This window comes from Camelus dromedarius, chromosome 10 (assembly GCF_036321535.1).
Source record: "Camelus dromedarius isolate mCamDro1 chromosome 10, mCamDro1.pat, whole genome shotgun sequence".
NCBI classification, from domain to species: Eukaryota; Metazoa; Chordata; class Mammalia; order Artiodactyla; family Camelidae; genus Camelus; species Camelus dromedarius.
Genome location: NC_087445.1, coordinates 2,526,571 through 2,546,054, shown reverse-complemented (window position 1 = coordinate 2,546,054; position 19,484 = coordinate 2,526,571). Strand labels below are relative to the sequence as shown.

The 19,484-nt window shown below is 41.0% G+C and overlaps 1 long non-coding RNA gene across 1 annotated transcript in view; it reads right to left on the bottom strand.

Annotated features, from left to right (window-relative positions):
• Window positions 1–19,484, bottom strand: part of LOC116151762 (uncharacterized) — a 76,135-nt gene that overhangs the window by 33,027 nt on the left and 23,624 nt on the right. The window contains exon 2 of the long non-coding RNA XR_010382563.1: window positions 34–150. This is a non-coding gene — a long non-coding RNA (uncharacterized LOC116151762). The remainder of the gene's footprint in view (window positions 1–33; window positions 151–19,484) is intronic.

Here is a 19,484-nt window from a genome sequence, read left to right as displayed (position 1 = left end):
TGTCATGCTGGGACACCGAGGCCCTCCTCTTACCTTGCTGGAGGCCTCAGCACGCAGCCCAAGAAGCCGGCACTTGCCGTCTGCTGCCTTCTCTGCAGGCAGGACCACAGACACTCACACGTAGAGAGAACACAGCCCTTGACTGAAAACCTGGGAAATGAACAATGGTCGAAAACGACCCTGAACATGAATGTGGAGAATGATAGCCGACCACATTAGAAATTTAGACGTCAGCGAACATTTCTTCAATTAAAGGACATTTAATATCAAAGAGAAAGCCAGACTATGTGTATTTTTGCTCCTGGCCTACAACTACACAGTCTTCTAATCTCAGGAAGTTAATTTCCTTCTCAGGAGCTGGAAAAACTCAAGTATTCCTTGTCTGGTCTCCTCCCCTGTGCTCCTCTCCCCAGTTCCAACCTGAAACATCCTTTCTACCCAGGGATTGTCCAGTTCAGGGTGAACCGGGTGATTCTCTTGATACTTCCTACGACTTCTCTTGTTTCTCTCCTCAAAGTTAGAAAATTAATCTCAACGTTTCCAGGCCTTGAATATTTAAAGAGTCATAGAAAACCAGAGAAAGAGAAAGAGGGAAAAGAGGGAGAGAGATTAAGATGAGTGGAGATGTATGGCTGGCTGAGAAAAGCCAGGTGACCCAGAATGAAAGTAAAGCAGCCTATCTCTGAATGTGTCCTCTAAACTCAGCTCACAACCAAGTCCATTAAATTAAAATGGGCTCCTGGTGAGATGGGCAACTCCATGGGATGACTGAGGAACAAGTGAATGCAACAAACGTGTACTGAGAAATATCTATGTGCCAGGAACATAGGCCCCAGGGACAAAGAAATGACCACATCAGACAGTGTCCCTGCTCTGGAGGAACCTCTACAGGGGCAACGACAAAGAATCACACTTAAGAAAATATACTACGACGGGGAGCTATCCTATAGCTCAAGTGGTAGAGCGCATGCTCAGCATGCACGAGGTTCTGGATTCAATCCCCAGTACTTCCTCCAAAAAATTAATAAATCAATGAATAAATCTAATTACCTCTCCCCTCAAAAAAAAAACTGGCTTTCTTTCTTAAAAAAAAAAAAAAAAAGTAAATATATGTATATGTTATGTGTAACACCAGGCAGTGATGGCTGCTTTGAAGAAGGAATGCTTCAGCGTATGGGGAGGGGTGACACCGTGGACCTGACGGTCAGAGAAGGCTTCTCTGGTGGGGAGACCCCAGTGATGGAGAGAAAACAGCCAAGTAGACAGTTCACCATGTGAGCATTCTCGGAAGGCAGAAGAAGGAGCAGCAGCTGGCCAGTTCCCGAGGCAGGACTGACCGTGTACCTGGTCCCCTTGGAAGAGCTGAGAAGGCTTGGGTGGCTGGAGGAGGCTTGCCGCACGGTTTGCCGGGCCCAGTGCAAAATGAAAACGTGGGCCCCCTTGTTCAAAAGTCATGAAAACATTCAAAACAGCAGCAGCAGAGCATGGAATCAAGTGTAGGGCCCATCTAAGCTCAGGGGGTCTGGGCAGTGCGGGCCTGGTTGGCTCTGTGGGAAGTGAGATCTAAGAAGTACTGACGGCTGATTGTGCGTGGCCTTGTAAGACACTGCAGGGAGCTTAGACTTCACTCCAAGGGCAACAGGAAGCTATCATGGGTTCTGAGTAGGTCACTGTGTGGCCTGACCTGGTTCTAGAAAGATCTCTGATCCTTGTGTGGGGATGAGCCTGGGGGAGACCGGGAATGACAACAGGGAGGCCAGTGGGGTGGCTAAAGAATTGTAACAATGACAATAAATAAAGAAATAACCCTCAGCATGGCCTTTAGTCATAACTGAATACAGGACTGCCCTCCCCACCCTCACATTCAGAATATTCTACGTGGTCTTTGATTCTGGAGATGAATGAAACTGCTCTGGTGGCTGGAGCAGATTTGGGTGATGTGCTTAAAGAACTTGGCCAGAAAAGGAAGCCAGGCTGAAAGTACCCTCTGCCTTCTCAGGGTGTCCTTACCTCAATGGATCTGACACCAGACAGGGGCAGGAAGTAGAAAGAACAGAAATGTAGGCTTCAGAAAAATGCTATTCTGTGGGTCCCTGATCTGGGATTCCATTTCATTTTCTTTCTTTAAAGGAAAAGGCAGTTCCTGAGGGCTTAAAGAATGTCTTTCAGTGGCTCCTACAGGTGTCATACAAGGGGAGACTTGAAACTTCAACCAAACAGGAGGACGGGGTAGGCTTTAGGCCTGGTGGAGCCGTACAGCAGGTGGCCTCTGAGATGTGCCCCTTCTGTGGGCATCTCACCACGTCCTTCCTCAGCTACTGAGGGGCAGCCAGGAGATCCCACCTTTTGAATAATGGCTTTGAGAGCCAATTTTGATGGAATTTTGGGAGGGAGATTGAGGATGCTCCTGCCTGAGAAAGGAGGTAACTGGTTAAGAAAAAGGAGGATTAGAGTCAGCCAACTGCTTACAAACGCCAGTGCTCTCTGACATGGATTTGTGCCTTTTCATAACAGCTTTGTGACTGATCACAATCTGAGTTCGAACAGTGAAGAAAGAGGTCAAGGAACTCGCCCAAGGTTACCCATTTAGAAATGGAGGAATCAGGACTCAGAGCCAAGTTCATATTTTTTCCATCTTGCCAAAACCCTAACAGTTGTAGTTTTAAAAATCAGCCACACATCCTTGGACCCTCCTCCCGCTGACTCCTCCCCTTGCCTCTGTGTGGGCTTGTGAGTACTTTGCACAATGAGCATGGCAGAAGAGATGCTGTGTAACTTCCAAGACCAGGTCAGAAAAGGCCAGACGGCTTCCATCTGGTTCTCTTGGAACCCTTGCTCTTGGAATGCTTGCTCTGGGACCCGTGCTGTGAGAAGCCCAAGGCACATGGAGAAGCCACACAAAGGTCCCCCAGGCAACAGCCTTGGTGAGCCCAGCTTGGAGCAGCCCAGCCCAGCCCAGGAGCCAGACGTGTGAGTGAAGAAGTCGTCCTGGACGTGAATCCTCCAGACTCAGCTGTGTCAGCCTCTTCGGTTGAGGCCGCAGACGACACAGAGTGGTGACGAGCCAGCTCTACTGGGCCCTTTCCAAATTCCCGACCCACCAAATCCTTTAACATAGTCTGACGGTTGCTGGTTTATGCCACAAAGTTTGGGACAGTAGATTACGCAGCAATAGACAATGAGACTAATAATTTTGCCTTGGGCTGACTTGATGGTGTGAATGGATCTAAGATCACGTCTAACAGGAATGAGCAGTTTGTGCCATGGCTTTGAAATATCTTGACCACAAAAACTACAAATTAATCCTTCATTTGCTACAACCTTGGTCCGGTCTCTAGAAATGTCATGTATTCTTTTAAATCCGGACATTTAAATGACAGGTGTCTGAAACAGGAGGTTCCCAGGCCAAACAATTGATATGTCTTTCATATAAATTTTAAATAAAGTGTTTCTGGCTTACATAAGATCATTAAAGTCTCCTTTCAATGCAATAATTCCATACTCTGTAGTCTGTAAAGTCAGTTGGAATTACATGGCAAATGACATTTCGAAATCAATGGCTGGTGGAAGCAATTTTAAATCAAAGCATTTGAGTAACTTCAATTTTTTTTTTTCAAAAGTAATATGGTTTAGGCTCTATTTCATACACAAGAAGGCTTGGTCAAATTTATATTTATTCAGATACCCAAACCATATCCAGACTATACTTGAACATGACTTTGAGGGTTCTATGTACTCTGTAACTGCTTTTGACAAGCATGATACCCTAATAAAAGATATGGCTTTCCTCTGAAAACCCCCTTCAGCTAAAAATACATTGTACTGAAAATAAAGTGGTTGCATCATCTCAGTTCAACTCTGCAACATTTTGTAAAATTTCATGACCATAGAGAATGAGCTCTTAAACTTGATTTCAGGCTGTCTAAAACAAGATGTGAGTGGGGAGACACGAAGGCATGGCCCTTGTGCCCGGGAGCCAGGCGGGCCTTTCAGGTCCCTCTTTGAGGCTTTCAGTGCAACGTGCGACACCACCACTTGGGATTTCTTGGGTGGGGGTGAGGGGTGGACGATAATTCTTGAGGAACAGCTTTTGAGGGGGAAACTGGGGCTTTTTGAACAGAGCATGGGAAAGTCTGGGGCAGAACTGGAAGAAAGAGTATGTAGTAGCTGACAGGGTACGTTTGGCAGAAGCTAGGAATTAGGACAGGAGAAAGCAAAGAGCGAGGAGTGAACAGTGGGTGATTGTGAAGTAAGATCACGCGCTCTAATACCCTTGGCACCCACGTGAGCATCTTCACAAACCTGGTGGCGAAGGCTGCACGTTCCTCCTGGCAGCCCTTCTGCCCCAAAGGTCCTGTTTATTGCACAAATCCATGTTCATGGTCTATGTCATACCCATGAATGCCAGATTCTTTTAGTGTGTGCGCAGTAAGGATTGTGGCAGAAACCCACATGAAAGACTTGGGTTACTGCAGTGATAAATCTTCTGGAAGATTAAATGACTCTGATGACTTCCACGCTGCCATCTGGACTGTGGTCACTTTGAAGGTTAACTCTTTACTTGTTTTAATTGGTGTGGCTAGCATTGCTTATGTTGTTAGATTTAAAAATAAAACTGGGGAAACCCACCTCCCCACCACAAAGGTTATGGCCTTACTACAGCGAGAGTGCTGCTCGTGGGCTGGTCAGGAATGACTCCTCAAGCTCCTTGAAGCCTAAGGCTCCAGTAAATCTAAACATTTGATAATGCTTGTTTTGTTTAATTTAGTGAAGTAAGGCCAAACAGTCAAACCTACGGGCACGCATGAGGCAGGCAACTTTTTATAAAAACAGAAGGATTGTCCTCAAGATTCCAAGAATGTCTATGTCATCATCCTGTTTCTAAACATATTGGAGGCTGGTCTTCCACTAAGAATACACGTACAACTTCAAATCAAGTTCAACTTGCTTGAAAAGGCCTTGAGAATTGTTACCGCATTTTATGCACATTCATATCCCCCACTTAGTAAGCTCAGGTTTAGCACAAACTACTGTCTGAGAGGGAGATGTGTCTGTGAGCTGTGAGGGACTTGCTCAGGAAGTGCTCACAAGGAGACCAGGCAGGAGGGAGGGAAGCAGAACCATAAGTGTAAGCAGACAGGGTAGGAGGTCCCGGAGAAAGAGAACCAGGCATGGCTTTCTTGACACAGGAGAAGCCATTTTTGGCCTAAGCCATTGTGTGATCTAAGCCTGGCCACAGTGCTTATCCTTGAACAGGTCTCAGTAATGAATGACCGGAAGGGAACAAAAGAATTCAGCAACAAAAGACTGCTATCAGGCAAGAGAAGTAACAATAGCAAAGATAAAACATCCGTTGTAAAGACTCTTAGTTGTGTTTCAGGGGTGAAGATTAGCCCGAAGTGCTCAACCACCAGTCAACTGGGACCTAAGGGAGGATGATGTCAGCCTCTTCTGACTCTCGTGACTTCACTCACCTGAAGCTTGGACTCTGTCCCCCAAGCTCCTTTATGAATATGCACGTACGCTTAGCTTAGAACTTCCCCAGTTTTGCTGTTTGGGGAGACACTGCTTTGGGAAGGATCCTCACTTGCTGCAAGGAATACATCTTCCTTCTCCCTATCTTTTGTCTTTATTGCATCTTTTGGCTAGACACCCACCAAGAGGCAAACCTGGTTTTTTGTGTAACAAAAGGGGAGGAGACCAAACAAGAATGCTGTCTCAGGCTAAGCCCTAGGGTGGTGGCGACAGCCTCATCCTGCAAGCGGAGTCTGGAGTGTATATCACACCAGAGAGTTTGTCCCATCTGTCCGCAAAGGAGCTGGGCTTTCCAACTGTCTAAGGGCAGAGCCCTTGGGAAGTAAGAACAATAAAAATTCCCAAGTGTGACTATAATTTAGGTGGGACTAAAGATTTGGAAAAGGATCTGTGAGCTCATATTTTTGCCAGCTGCCACGCAGATGTTCAAATACGGTAAAATGTGAGTGAGCTTCTCAGTTGCCATCAGGAGTCAATGGTTCCAAATGCCCCAGGTCTTCCAGGCTGCTCCTCTCTCTTCAACCTGGAAGTTAAGGAGCTCTCTACAAGACTGGCCTGAGAAGGCTGGACATATCCTAGTTATCCCCCAAAATGATGCTTCCTACATTTTCAGTTACTACTGTTGCTTTCCATCCCAACAGTCCTCCCATCTGTGGTTCCAGGAAATCAGAGGGTCAATCTTTACTGAATGACTAGGTCAGCTACCTGATTCAACAAATATCTATTATACCTTCTATGGTCCAGGCATCATGCTAAGGTTTGGGGATACAAAGCAATAAAAAATAGAGTCTGTAAATGAGTCAACATCCTTGGGACAAAGGCTGGGAAAGATGGAAGGAGACGTGAAACTTGGAAAGGTGAGCAGAAGCCAGATTGAGGAGCTTCCTGAAAACGAGGGGAAATAGAATGGATTCCCATTGGTCATATTCCCCAGGGCTCTAATGCTGTTAAAAACATTATCTGCTTCCCAACTTTTCCTTCACCCCATTCTGGGAGCATCAGAGACCACAATATGCAAACATATTCAGACGCCTTGCCATCCAGGTCCAAATCAAACTTTCCACATAAACCACCCCTCCAGGGTATGGATTTTACAGAGTATTGGTGATTGTGTTCTTTTAGATCTTTTCTCAGCCTTTTCTTGAATTTTAGCTTCAGGGCACATGACTTTTACATCAAACATGTATTTTTTTAAATCAGCAGAATTTTAGGAATCTTACCTCTTCGCTAACTTCAGTTATTACATGTAAGCTTTTCTTATTGGCATGGGCATTCTTTTTTTTTTTTTAATCATTATTATAATTTAAAATAACTTACCATTTTGCTAGCTGTTTTATTAACTATTCACTAAAATTGATTTATTTTTCAAAGTAAATGTAATAGACATGCCTGGTTAGAATTCAAACAATGCATAAAGATACAAATTAAAAGTAAAAGTTTCCTTTCTCTTTGATTCTTTACCCCAAGTGCTTCTCCCTAAAAGTAATGATTGTTGGGGAGGATATAGCTCAAGTGGTAGAGCGCATGCTTAGCAAGCACAGGGTCCTGGGTTCAATTCCCAGTACCTCTGTTTAAATAAATCAATGAATAATCCTCATTACCCGCCCCCCAAAAAACAAACAAAAGAAAAATAATGATTGTTGAACATTTCTTACCTATCTTTGCAGAAACAATTTAAAACTTGCGTTAAGTTTACATGTAAATATTCTTTGTTTTCCTTTTCCACGGTTGGGATCATCATCGTAAGCATAGTCCTCGGTAACTTTTTTTACATTTAATAATACACATTTTGATATTTCCATATTAGAAAATATAGAGTTATCTGATTATTTTCCAGGGTGTGGGTGCTGATTAGGATGTTAGAATAGAGATATGCTATCATTTATTCAATAAGCTGCTTTTGAAGGACTTTTAAGTTGTTTCCAGGTTTTAGCTGTGACAAAAAAGTCTACGGATTTTTATTTATTTATTTATTTATTTATTTATTTATTTATTTATTTATTTATTTATTTATTTATAGTATAGTTGGTTTTACAATGTTGTGTTAGTTTCAGGGGTACAGCAAAGTGATTCAGTTATATATATATATATATATATATATATATATATATATAGTCTTTTTCACATTCTTTTCTATTATATATTATTACAAGATATTGAATATAGTTCCCTGTGCTATATACTAGGTCCTTGTTGTTTATCTGTTTTATATACAGTAGTGTATATATGCTAATCCCAAACTCCTAATTTATCCCTCTTCTGCCCCTTCCCCTTTGAAAACTGGAAGTTTGTTTTCTATGTCTGTGAGTCTATTTCTGGTTTGTAAGATCATTTGTATCATTTTTTTTTTAGATTCCATGTATGTGTGATATCATATGATATTTGTCTTTCTCTGTCTGACTTACTTCACTTAATATGATGATCTCTAGATTCATCCGCGTTGCGTGGCATTGTTTCATTCATTTTTGTGGTTGAATAGTATTCCATTGCATGAATAGCACATATTCTTTATCCATTCATCTGTTAATGGACATTAAGATTGCTTCCATGTCTTGGCTATTGCAAATAGTGCTGCTATGAACACTGGGGTGCATGTATCTTTCTGAAATAGAGTTTTCTCTGGATATATGCCCAGAAGTGGGATTACTGGATCATATGGTAAGTCTATTTTTAGTTTTTTAAGGAAACTCCATACTGTTCTCCATACTGGCAGAACCAATTTACATTTCCACCAACAGTGTCGGAGGGTTCCTTTTTCTCCACACCCTCTCCAGCATTTATCATTTGTAGACTTTTTAATGATGGACATTCTGACTGGTGTGAGGTGATACCTCATTGAAGTTTTGATTTGCATTTCTCTAATAATTAGCGATACTGAGCATCTTTTCATGTGCCTGTTGCCCATCTGGCTGTCTTCTTTGGAGTAATGTCTATTTAGATCTTCAGCTCAGTTTTTGATGGGATTGTTTGGTTTTTTAATATTAAGCAGTATGAGCTATTTGTATATTAGAAAAGAATTTAGATATGGTTACTCTCTTTTCTAATATTAGAAAAGAATTTAGATTGAGTAAACACAATCAGTTACTCCAAGTGCCCATCTCCTCCTTTACTACGCAGATTGCTAAAAAAATTCCTTCTCCATGTGTCTTCTCTACCTTCTTTCAAAAATCAATGAAACTGCACTATTCCTTCAACATCTTTGACTAATAATGTTCACATGAAGATAAGGTCAAACCCTGCAGAAACTGCAGTACAAGAGGATCAGAGAAGAACATGGATTTGACATGTTGACATTTACATCCGTATTTCTTCTGGCTGAGGCTGGAGATGTGGCTTTCACACAATTTACTTATCAATAAAAATTAATTTCTGATAGGAAGAATGTTATGTATCTGGTTTGGTGGGATGCAGAGATCTCTTTCTGATTCACCCTAGTAGATCCAATTCTTGGTAGCAAGAAGCAAAATCTTTCTTATTCCAGGTATAACCACCCTGCCTAAGGGCAGAGTTATACCAGTCGCCCTTACAGAACGCTCCGCACACGGGCCACTGGCATCATCATTTCCCACTTACTTCACACTCACTGTGGCTGTCTCCTCCTGCTGCCAGTGCCCAGAGCAGCAGCTATGCCACTGAAGCCACCACAGGCACAGCCACTGCTGACATACAGACCTGCACTAGGGTGGCTGATCTGTACCTCCTGTCAATACCCAGGGACCCATCTGCTATGGCATAAATCTGATGCTACCATCTTCAGTGGCTGCAGAAGCCAGCAACCAGGCATCCCCGCCATGCCACCGGTGCCATCTATTGATGCTGTCATGCCACTGGGGCCAAAGCTGCTGATGCCCATGAAGGCTTTGGTGGAACTGATTGTGTTTTCTTGGAACAGCTTTTTGTTTTCTTATCTTATTTTATTGTAGCATCTGGTTTTTATAACTCAAGCCTGAGCCCATGGGAACTGATTGGAGGAAAATCCATGAGACAGACAAGTGTACTTGGGATTTTTGTTGTCATCAACCCCTGCTTCACTCAGCTCCACCTGCTTCTTGCAGGTGGATCTCATCTAGTCTCATCTCCTTGCTGGATGGAGAGCCCCAAGCATCCTGACCTCACCTCCAACACCAGTAATCAGCTGCATGGCAAACTTTGAATGAGAGATAAGAGATAGAAAGATGGAATACACAGGGATAAAGGAAGTGAAAGACTTGTACATTGAGAAGTATAAGACACTGATGGAGAAACTGAAGAAGACACAAATAAGTGGGAAAATATTCTGTGCTCATGGATTGAAAGAACCAATATTGTTAAAATGCCCATACTACCCAAAGCAATTTATAGATTCAATACGATCCCTATCAAAATGCTGAAGGCATTTTTCACAGAAATACAACAATCCTAAAATTTGTATGGAACCACAACAGAGCCTGAATAGCCAAAGCAATCTTGAGAAAAAACAACAGAGCTAGAGGCAGCATGCTTCCTAATTTCAAACTATATTACAAAGCTGTAGTTATCAAAACAGTATAGTATTGGCATAGATCAATGGAACAGAATAGAGAGCCCAGAAATAAACCCATGCATATATGGTCAATTAATTTATGTCAAAAGAAGCAAGCATATACAATGGGGAAAGATTGTCTTTTCAGTAAATGGTGTTACAAAAACTAGATAGCCTCATGCAGAAGAATGAAACTGGGTCACTATCTTATACCATACACAAAAATTAACTCAAAATGGATTAAAGATTTGAAAGTAAAACCTGAAGCCATAAAACCCCTAGAAGCAAACATAGGTGGTAAGCTCCTGTAACATCTTAACAGTGATTTTTTTGGATATGGCATCAAAAGCAAAGGGAACAAAAGCAAAAACAAACAAGTAGGACTACATCGAACTAAAAGGTTTCTGCACAGCAAAGGAAACCATCAACAAAGTAAAAAAGGCAACCTACCAAACAGGAGAAAATATATGCAGATCATATATCTGATAAGGACTTAATATGCAAAATATATAAAGAACTCAATAGCAAAAAAAAAAAAAAAATCTAATTAAAAAATGGGCAGAGAATCTGAATAGACATTTTTCCAAAGAAGACACACTGATGGCCAACAGGTACATGCAAAGGTGCTCAACATCACTAATCGTAATGCAAATCAAAACTACAGTGAAATGTCACCTCATACCCGTTAGAATGGCTATTATCAAAAAGACAAGAAATAACAAGTGTTGGTGAGGATGTGAAGGAAAGGGAATCCTTGTGCCCCGTTGGTGGGAATGTAAACACTGAAAGAATCATTTTTTATTTCCCATGTCAAATAGAAATTTTTGTGACCAAGAAGAAATGAATGTTAATTACATTTATTTATGATTAAATATTTAATTTATCAATATTAAAATAATATCAAAAGGGACCAATCCATGTAAAGAATCCACTAGTAATAATAATAATAATAATAATAATAATAATAATAATAATAATAATAAGGGTTAATCCATGTAAAAAGAATTAATGTAAAACAAAAAGTCAAATATAAGCTTGACCTTCAATCAGACACAAATTAAGATTTTACTTCTCAAGTCTAATGCTTGATCATCTTTAATTCTGACTCAAGACCAGATAACACTCTCACATAAAATTATCAACTGTTTGCCATGCCAACTAACATTTTATTGTTTCTACACACCCAACCACCTTGAATATTTTGATCAATTACAGGTGAAAACTTGAGATTTCTAATTATGTAGATTTTTAAACGGATAGACCCAACCACCTTGAATATTTTGATTAATTACAAGGGAAGACTTACAATTTCTAATTATGTAGATTTTTAAATGGATAGACCCAACCACCTTCAATATTTTGATTAATTACAAGGGAAAACTTATAATTTCTAATTGACCTACGTAGATTTTTAATGGATAAGTATAACTGGGTAACTGCTAAATATTCAATCAACTCGGTGCTAAATTGACACAAGAGACCGTATGTCTTAAGACACAGACATGGGTCTGTGGTTACGCCTTGGCTAAAGCAGAGGAATGCTTCCTGGAGCCAAGATAAAAAAGAAAATACGTGTTATGTTGTCTTCATTGATAAAGGGAGAGAAACACTTTCCTGGAACTATATCTCAAAATCAAATCTGCCACAAAGATCCAGATACAAAGGGTATTTGAGCAACATCACCGATATCTTTAGACAGCAATTTAAAAAATCAGAAACATATTTATGTGGGTCATTCTTATACAGCATGTACTCGGCCACCCGGCCATGAGCAATACCAAATGAGGCCCAGGGACAGCACAGAACATTTCTATGAGATTATATGGTCTTGAAATAGCAATTTTTAAAGTCTAACTTGGTATACAGGTAGGGCTTTGAAGGTATAGAGAGGGGGGAAGTGAGCATGTCTGGTTCTCACTCAATGCCAAGTTGCCAGATAGTGAGGAGTCGGTGTGGCCGCCTGCGTGGAAAGACTGCCATGCCTTAGACATCGTATGTGTGGACTGTCAGATAGACATTTCTTAGAAAATTTAAACAACTTGACTTACTTTTTTTTCTCCCCTAGATGGAGGGCCATTCCGCGTCCTCATGGAAATGGACTTGCAAAGGTCCATTAATTCACTCCTTCACTCATTCAGACGATTGATATTATTGATCAAATACTCTATGGCAGGCATTGAGACAATAAATAGTGAACTCAGATAGACCAGGTAAAGGGAAACTGGCAGAAACGGAGGTCAGAGGGTTATCCAGGGGCCGCGTGATGCTCAGCCCTGTAGACAACAGCAAGAATTTAATTGAGATTTTATTTCCTAAGAGTGATGTGATTTGATCTGATTTACTTTTTAAAAGGATCGCTTTGGCTACCACAGGGACAATAGATGGAAAGGGCCAAAAGAAGAAGCTGGAGACCAACAGGAGGATTGAGGACTCCCAGCAGGGGTTCAAGTGGTGGAGGCAGTGAGGGAGGGTAGGATTTAGACCACGCTGTGAAAGGAGATAGACAGGATTTGCTGTAGAATAGAATATGGGGTATGGGAGGAAGACAAGAATCAAAAAGGATGCCTCGATTTTTGCAAAGTTACTGGGTGACAGTGCTGACATACGCTGAATGGAAAGACTGGGAGGGCGAGGGGCAGATGAGGAAGGATAGGCTCAGGGTGGCAGGAAAAGGGTTCTGTTTTAAAGGCAGGAGTTAGGTGTCTCAATTAGGCAGCAAGGAGTAGATCCTGTTTCCCCAAAGAGCAGATTTCCATTCCCTTCGGTGCCTCGGAGTTCAGCACTATAGAGTATAGAAGAGAGAACTTCGCCTTGAATTTGCAGGACGAGTATTTTTAATTGCTCACTGTTATGGGCTGAACTGCGTCCTCCTCAAAATTCAGATACTGAAGCCCTAACCCCCAGCGCTTCAGAATAAGACCGTATCTGGAGACAGGGTCTTTAAAGAGGTGAAGCACGGTAACATGAGGTCATTAGGGAGGGCCCTAATCCAACACGACCGATGTTTTTACAAGAGTTGGAGATTAGGATACAGACACTTGCACAGAGGGAAGAGCATGCGAAGACTGGGGAGAAGACGGCCGTCGACAAGCCAACGAAAGAGGCCTCGGAAAAAATCAGTCCTGCTGACACGTTGATGGCCCCAGAACTGTGAGGATATTAATTTCTGTCACTTAAGCCACTCAGCCTCGGGTGCTTTGTTACGGTGGCTCTAGCAAACTAATGCACTCACCATGGTCATTTAAAAAAACTAAATTTTTTACTATATGATACCTTTTTAAGGAGAATGATAGTCTCTTGGAACTGAATTCTTCCCCTTCAGAAATGAACAAATAAAACTGGGCTGTTCACTAGAATTGTTGACATTTCCATCTGAATGATGAAGGCTCTATGCTAACAGTAATTTCTGCTTCCCATATTGAGCATTTCCCCAATAACACTTGTCCACCAGTTTCCTTGGTTCTTATCATAGCTACTGGATTAAGTTATTAAAAACCATGACACTGACCTATCATGTTGTTACATAGATTCAAGCTTAACAGGAGAGCTAGGACAGTGTCCTGTTTTATACCACTTAAAACTGGAATCTGATTTTTATTATTCTGTTCTGCATGCTTCTATTAGTGGTTTTACCACACGCTTTGACAGAATATTTGTACTCTGAAATCTTCTGGGATCATATGGCTTAGCCTATGGCATCAGATTAATAAATATGGAGCAGCATTTCAACCACCTTCTCAGTAAGAAAAAGCTGAGTATGGAAAAGGTCTGTAGGAAACTCACTGTCACCAAGTGATGCCCACTAGTCCACTCGAGCGTCATTCAGAATATTGGATGGAGACACCTACAGCTTTGGGTGTGGACACGCTGAGTCATGTGCGATCAAGGAGGATGGACAGTAGCTCTTCTGAAAATACAATAGGGGTACCTGTGAGTCTGTCTTGAAGGAGTGGTACCTGCTCTTTCATTATGATGAGTAGTTAGTTATCAAAGATCAATGTCCAGAGACGGATTTAAAGAGTTGTAGAGGCATAACGATCTTCACTGAGTGCCGTTTTCCAAATTATTACTAATTATGATTGCACTGAGGTTGGAAAGAGGAGAGAGTTACCCAGCTCTAACTATGAAACGCTGAATCTGACACTGGATTTCTGTCAGGCACCACTGGGTCTGCATGTCTTCATTCATTGGTGGCTTATGTGGCTGTCTCCTGCTGAAATTGAATTTACTTCCACTTTTCATATGGCCAGTTTCTTTTCGAAATTAAGTGGACTTTTGTTTGTTTTTGAGAGTTTTAATTAAGATGCCGACTTTCTGACTTAGCCAGACTTGTTTGTTCTAGTAGAGTCTATTGAAATGGGGACGGGCCGGCCAGGCATGGGGTAATTGCAGTTTGTTTTAAACTGTCTATTAAACTGTCCGTTAACATGGCTGTCAAGGAGGCTGCTTCCACAGAACAGCCAAATCGAGGCTCATGAATTCTTTGCTCCATCAAATAAGCTTTATAAATTTGACGACAGCCTCCCTTTGTGTCAGTTTCATTAACCCTTGTACTTATTCTACACATATGATTAGTTAGACTTAGAGCCTGAATGCTCAGGGGTATTTTAAGAGCGAGCTGATGATTTTGCAGCCCAGTTTATTGGCTAATTATAAATCATCCCTAAATCTGATCTGTTGATGAGAGATGACATAAAAGTCTCCTTGGGTTTCTCGGCCAATGAACAGTATTATTTTGCGATTACACATGAATTTGGATGTGTTTTTATCTCTGACACCTCCTCTTTTGATTCCTAACCTAGTTTTTCCATTTAGATTATTTCTTGGTAGAACTTTGGCAGAATTATTGCCCAAATTAGTAAGGTTTAGAAGAGTATTTATCCAGAATGCCTCTAACCTGGCAGGTTTCAGCATGATATTTCTGCAGTTTCAGCATCTTAACTCCAAGAAGCTACAGCCAATGAAAAATAGTCACTAACTTCAAATTGTTACTGAAAGATATTTTACAGGCGATTTTTATAAAAATCAGCTAGTTGACTTGCAATTGCTATCCAGGCAGGAGGTAAGATTAAAATGTATTCTTTGAAGTCTGTTATCATTTCAAATTTTTATCTTTTAGGCTTCCTGGAGGAGTGAGGTAAGAAAAGTACATGTCTCCAGCAGTGATAAGCAAAGAGTAAACATCTTTCTTTGCTGGAGAAGAGCCAACAGCTTTATTTTCCTGGAAAATTCAAGGCCTGAGGAGTCACAACTGATAGGATGTGTTTAATAAAATAACAGAAAAATACTTGGCTGGGAAACTCTAGTCGGTAGGTTAGTTTTAACTCAAAATTGTTAAGTGTGTGGATTTTGTCTTTTATGCACCCTCACTCCCCTGACCCCTCCAAATGCAGGTGACCGCAATGTCTACAACTGATCACAAAATACTTGTGCAGAGGCCAGGCGCTATCAGTTGCTCTAACCAAGAATCCATAATCTGAGATGGTGAGCTGGCATTCAACCGCAAAGGCCACACTCGGGACATCCTTGACCAATTCCTGGGGCTTTTCTAATTAGCATAGTGAATGTTGAAAACAAGTTTTTACTGATGACAACAGTGACCTGTGGACCATCATGGTAGACACTATACATGAGCTCTAACTGTTGAATTTAAAAGTATTCAAGATGCATGAATAAACTAAAAATTTTTATTATTTTTTTTAAACTTCCCCCCTTGAATGTAAGAGATGTGAGAATCCAGAGGGTCTATTTATCCTGTGTCCTGGGCCATAGCACCCACGCTAGATCCCTGAATGGTCCTGTGTCCAGTCACTGGTTAAGGTCCTGATGAGCAACCAAAAAGGTTAACAAAAATCCTGCTTCTAGAACATGATCCCGATTTCCTCAGATGAGCTTTTCATGCAATGTAGTGGTCAGAGCACTTAAAAGGATAGGAAGTTGGGACTTTGTAGTCTATGGAACAGGTGGTAAGAAATGTTTGGGGCCTGCTGATTTGAGAATGTGGGTTTGATATATGGTTATAAGGTAGCAGAATTTGGTGAGACTTGCTTTCTTTCTAACCTGATGGGGAGGTTGTGGTTAAGTCACTAACCCTTATCCACATCAGACTTCTTCCTCAGATGCTGTTATCTGAGACAAAAGGGAAGCTAACAGTAGTTTATGGCCAAATTGGCTCAGGTCCTTAGGAAAACACATCTACACCGGGTTCATGGTCTGTTTCTTCTTTTTCTAGTGCCTTTCCTTTTATCCTCTCTCTGTGTTGGTCTGTTTCTTCTTTTTCTAGTGCCTTTCCTTTTATCCTCTCTCTGTGTATCTTTTTAAAACCGCACAGCCCTTCCAAGGATTCCCTGGTCCTCACGCTATCTCCTGTTTCTCACTTCTCTCCTCACCCACACACCCAAGAGCAAACTGTTAACTTACTGTTAAGGCTCAGTTGCTTACAGTCTCCAGGGGATTTCTATTTTAAGCTCAACTCCTTTTGCTTTTTCTCTGCAACAGAAACTGCCACTTGCACATCTAGCCTAATCTGCAGGAATTACCCTCCAGTATACAAAATGAAACGATTTCAACGCTCAGAAACATTCCATTTTAGCCTCCTGCAAAAGTGGGTCAGTGTGCCAAACGTGCTGTGTGATATGACTTGGATGCTACGAGAAACTTGGACTGATTCATAAACTGTTCCTAGCACTTCTAACAGCCTTCTCTGAAGAATTATTTCCTGTTCCTCTGGTAGAAAGCGACGTGAGTTTCGGAGGTAAACAATACATAATCATCTCCTCCAACTCTCTGACCCTACATACAGATTTTAACCTCTCCTTTTCTATATTTGTATTTGTGGTTCTCTCAATATCCTCTCCTATTCAGATCCCTCTTTGAGTTATTTTTTATTTGGTAGATTGTACAAAAGTTGCTCATCTTCCGCCTGAGCAGCCCAAGACTATAAAGCATTTTGCGATTATTAATGCATTAATCAATGTGTGATTTTGTGGCACAGAAGTAGGTACTGAGTCTAATTATGCAAATTAAGAGTGTATAAATTGTAGACTAGGCCATTAGCAGACTGTTTAGGCCTGGGGAGAGATATGGTTCACTCAAAAAGCCACTTATCAAATGCCTACTTTGTACTGGGAACTGGACATGCTAAGACTTTCCTAGTGGAATATGGAGACGTTAACACCTTATTTACTGTTTGTTTTTTTTTTAAATCTTGGTCGATGTCTTGCTTGTTTCTCTCTCATAACATCTTTATTAGCATATCTTGCATTTATTGGCATGTATTTTTCTTACCCTCTTCATTAGATTTTAAACACTTTCAAGACAGACGCTTGGTCTTATCTGTATGTCATTTGTCTAAGTGCCTTGTAGATACACGAGAAAGTGTTACACTGAGAGGTGAACACTTTTTTCAGGCCTGTGCTTAAGCTAGCAACAGAATTTAGGACTCCAGACTTCACATTCTCAGCTGCTTCATCCTCTATTTATAACTTGCAACATAACTTGTGACCTAAATGCCTTTTGTGTCTAAAGTTTATTATTAATGGGATCCCTTGAGTGCTTAATATGGCAACATTTATAAATGCCTATTTGGATAATATTTTTTTCAAGTGTTAGATTTTATTTTGCCACAGCAGATTGATTCTTTCACTGGCTCCTATAAATGTGGCCCAAAATTGTGGGTGGCAAAAATGCAGCCTGTGGACCACATGTGTTCTCTAGGCCATATATTTAAAACGTGAAGAGTTCTTGAATTCCAGATGTAACCCAGGCTTCTGGTACAACGTGCCTAAGAAAAGCCATGCTTAAGAGATTCTGAACCAGTGACGGGGCTGGTCCCTGAAAAACTCGTTGCCACAAGAAATCTTTGCACATAATTAGTTCTGTTTGCCACTCTGTTCTCCAACTTGATCTGTCAGATTTTACCCTAGTGCCTTCTTTACTTCATCCCCATCCTCTCCTCCCTCCTCCTCCAAGCCCCTACCTCATCCTTCCCCACCGCACCCTTGCCCCCAATCCCAACACCCTGACTGGACCATGTTGATTTAACTTTTGCTGAAGCCTTGCACCAAAGAAATAAAATTCTGTGATATGAATTAAACTCGACTATAATAGGGAGATTGTACTATAAAATGGATACATCAAGAGCAAGATGAAAACCAATCAACCCCGTGGGTGATAAAGACATGGCATCTGTGCTGTGGGCTGCTGCTCCTGCACCTGGGGTGTGTGTCACTACTCTGTCCTGGAGCTCTGTTCTGTGGAGCCCGGACGTGATTCAAGAATTCTTTTTAACACTGAGTTTCTGGTACCTACTATCTTCAACCAGAGTTGGACTACAATTTGGATTTTTTTTTTTTGAATCTTTCGAATTTCTTCTCTTGTTGGATGAGAAAAACCAGTCTTTAAAGGAGAGGTTTCTTCAAGTGTGGTTTCTAGGTCAGCGGGATGAGCATCACCAGGGAAATGTAAATTCTCCAATACAGGCTCCAATACAGACCCTTAGAGTCTGAAACTCTGTGGATAGGGCCTAGGAATCTGTGGAGTTTGTGTGTGTGACAAAATACACATGACATAAATACGCCCTCTAAACCATTTGTATGGTGTACAATTCAGTAGCGTTAAGTGCATTGACGCTGCTGTGCACCCACTACCATTGTCCATTTCCAGAAATGTTTCCATCATTTCAAACAGAAATTCTCTACCTAGTAAATAACAATTCCTCACTTCCTCCACCTCACTCCCCAATCCCTCTACTTCATTTTCTATCTCCATGAACTTGCCTACTCTAGATAACTCATATAAATGGAATCATTCAATATGTCTTCCTATGTCTGACTTATTTTACTTAGCATAGTATTTTCAAGGATCATCTATGTTGTAACATCTGTCTGAATTTCATTCTTTTTAACAGCTGAATAATATTCCATTGTATGCATAGAACACAGTTTGTTTAGCCATTGACCTATTGACAGATATTTGGGTTGTTTCCATCTTTTAGCTATTGTGGATAATGCTGTTATGACATTAATATACAGTATATGGGTCCCTAATTTCAATTCTTATGAGTATATGCTGGATCATATGGTAATTCTATGTTAACTCTTTGAAGTACCACCAAACTGTTTTCTACAGTGACTGCACCATTTTACATTCCTCCCAGCAATGTACACGGGTTCTAATTTCTCCACATCCTTGTCAATACTTGCTGTTTAATCTTTTTTTATATATTTATTTTTATTGGTGGTGGGAGGTAGTTAGATTTACTTATTTATTTTTAGAGGAGGTACTGGGGATTGAACCCAGGACCTTTTGTATGCTAAGCTTGTGCTCTACCACTTGAGCTATATCCTCCCACCTTTTTTTTTTTTTTTTTTAAGTAATAGCAATCCTAACAGGTGTGAAACAGTATCTCACTGTGGTAAAACATTCTCCTAATGACTAGTGACGGTAA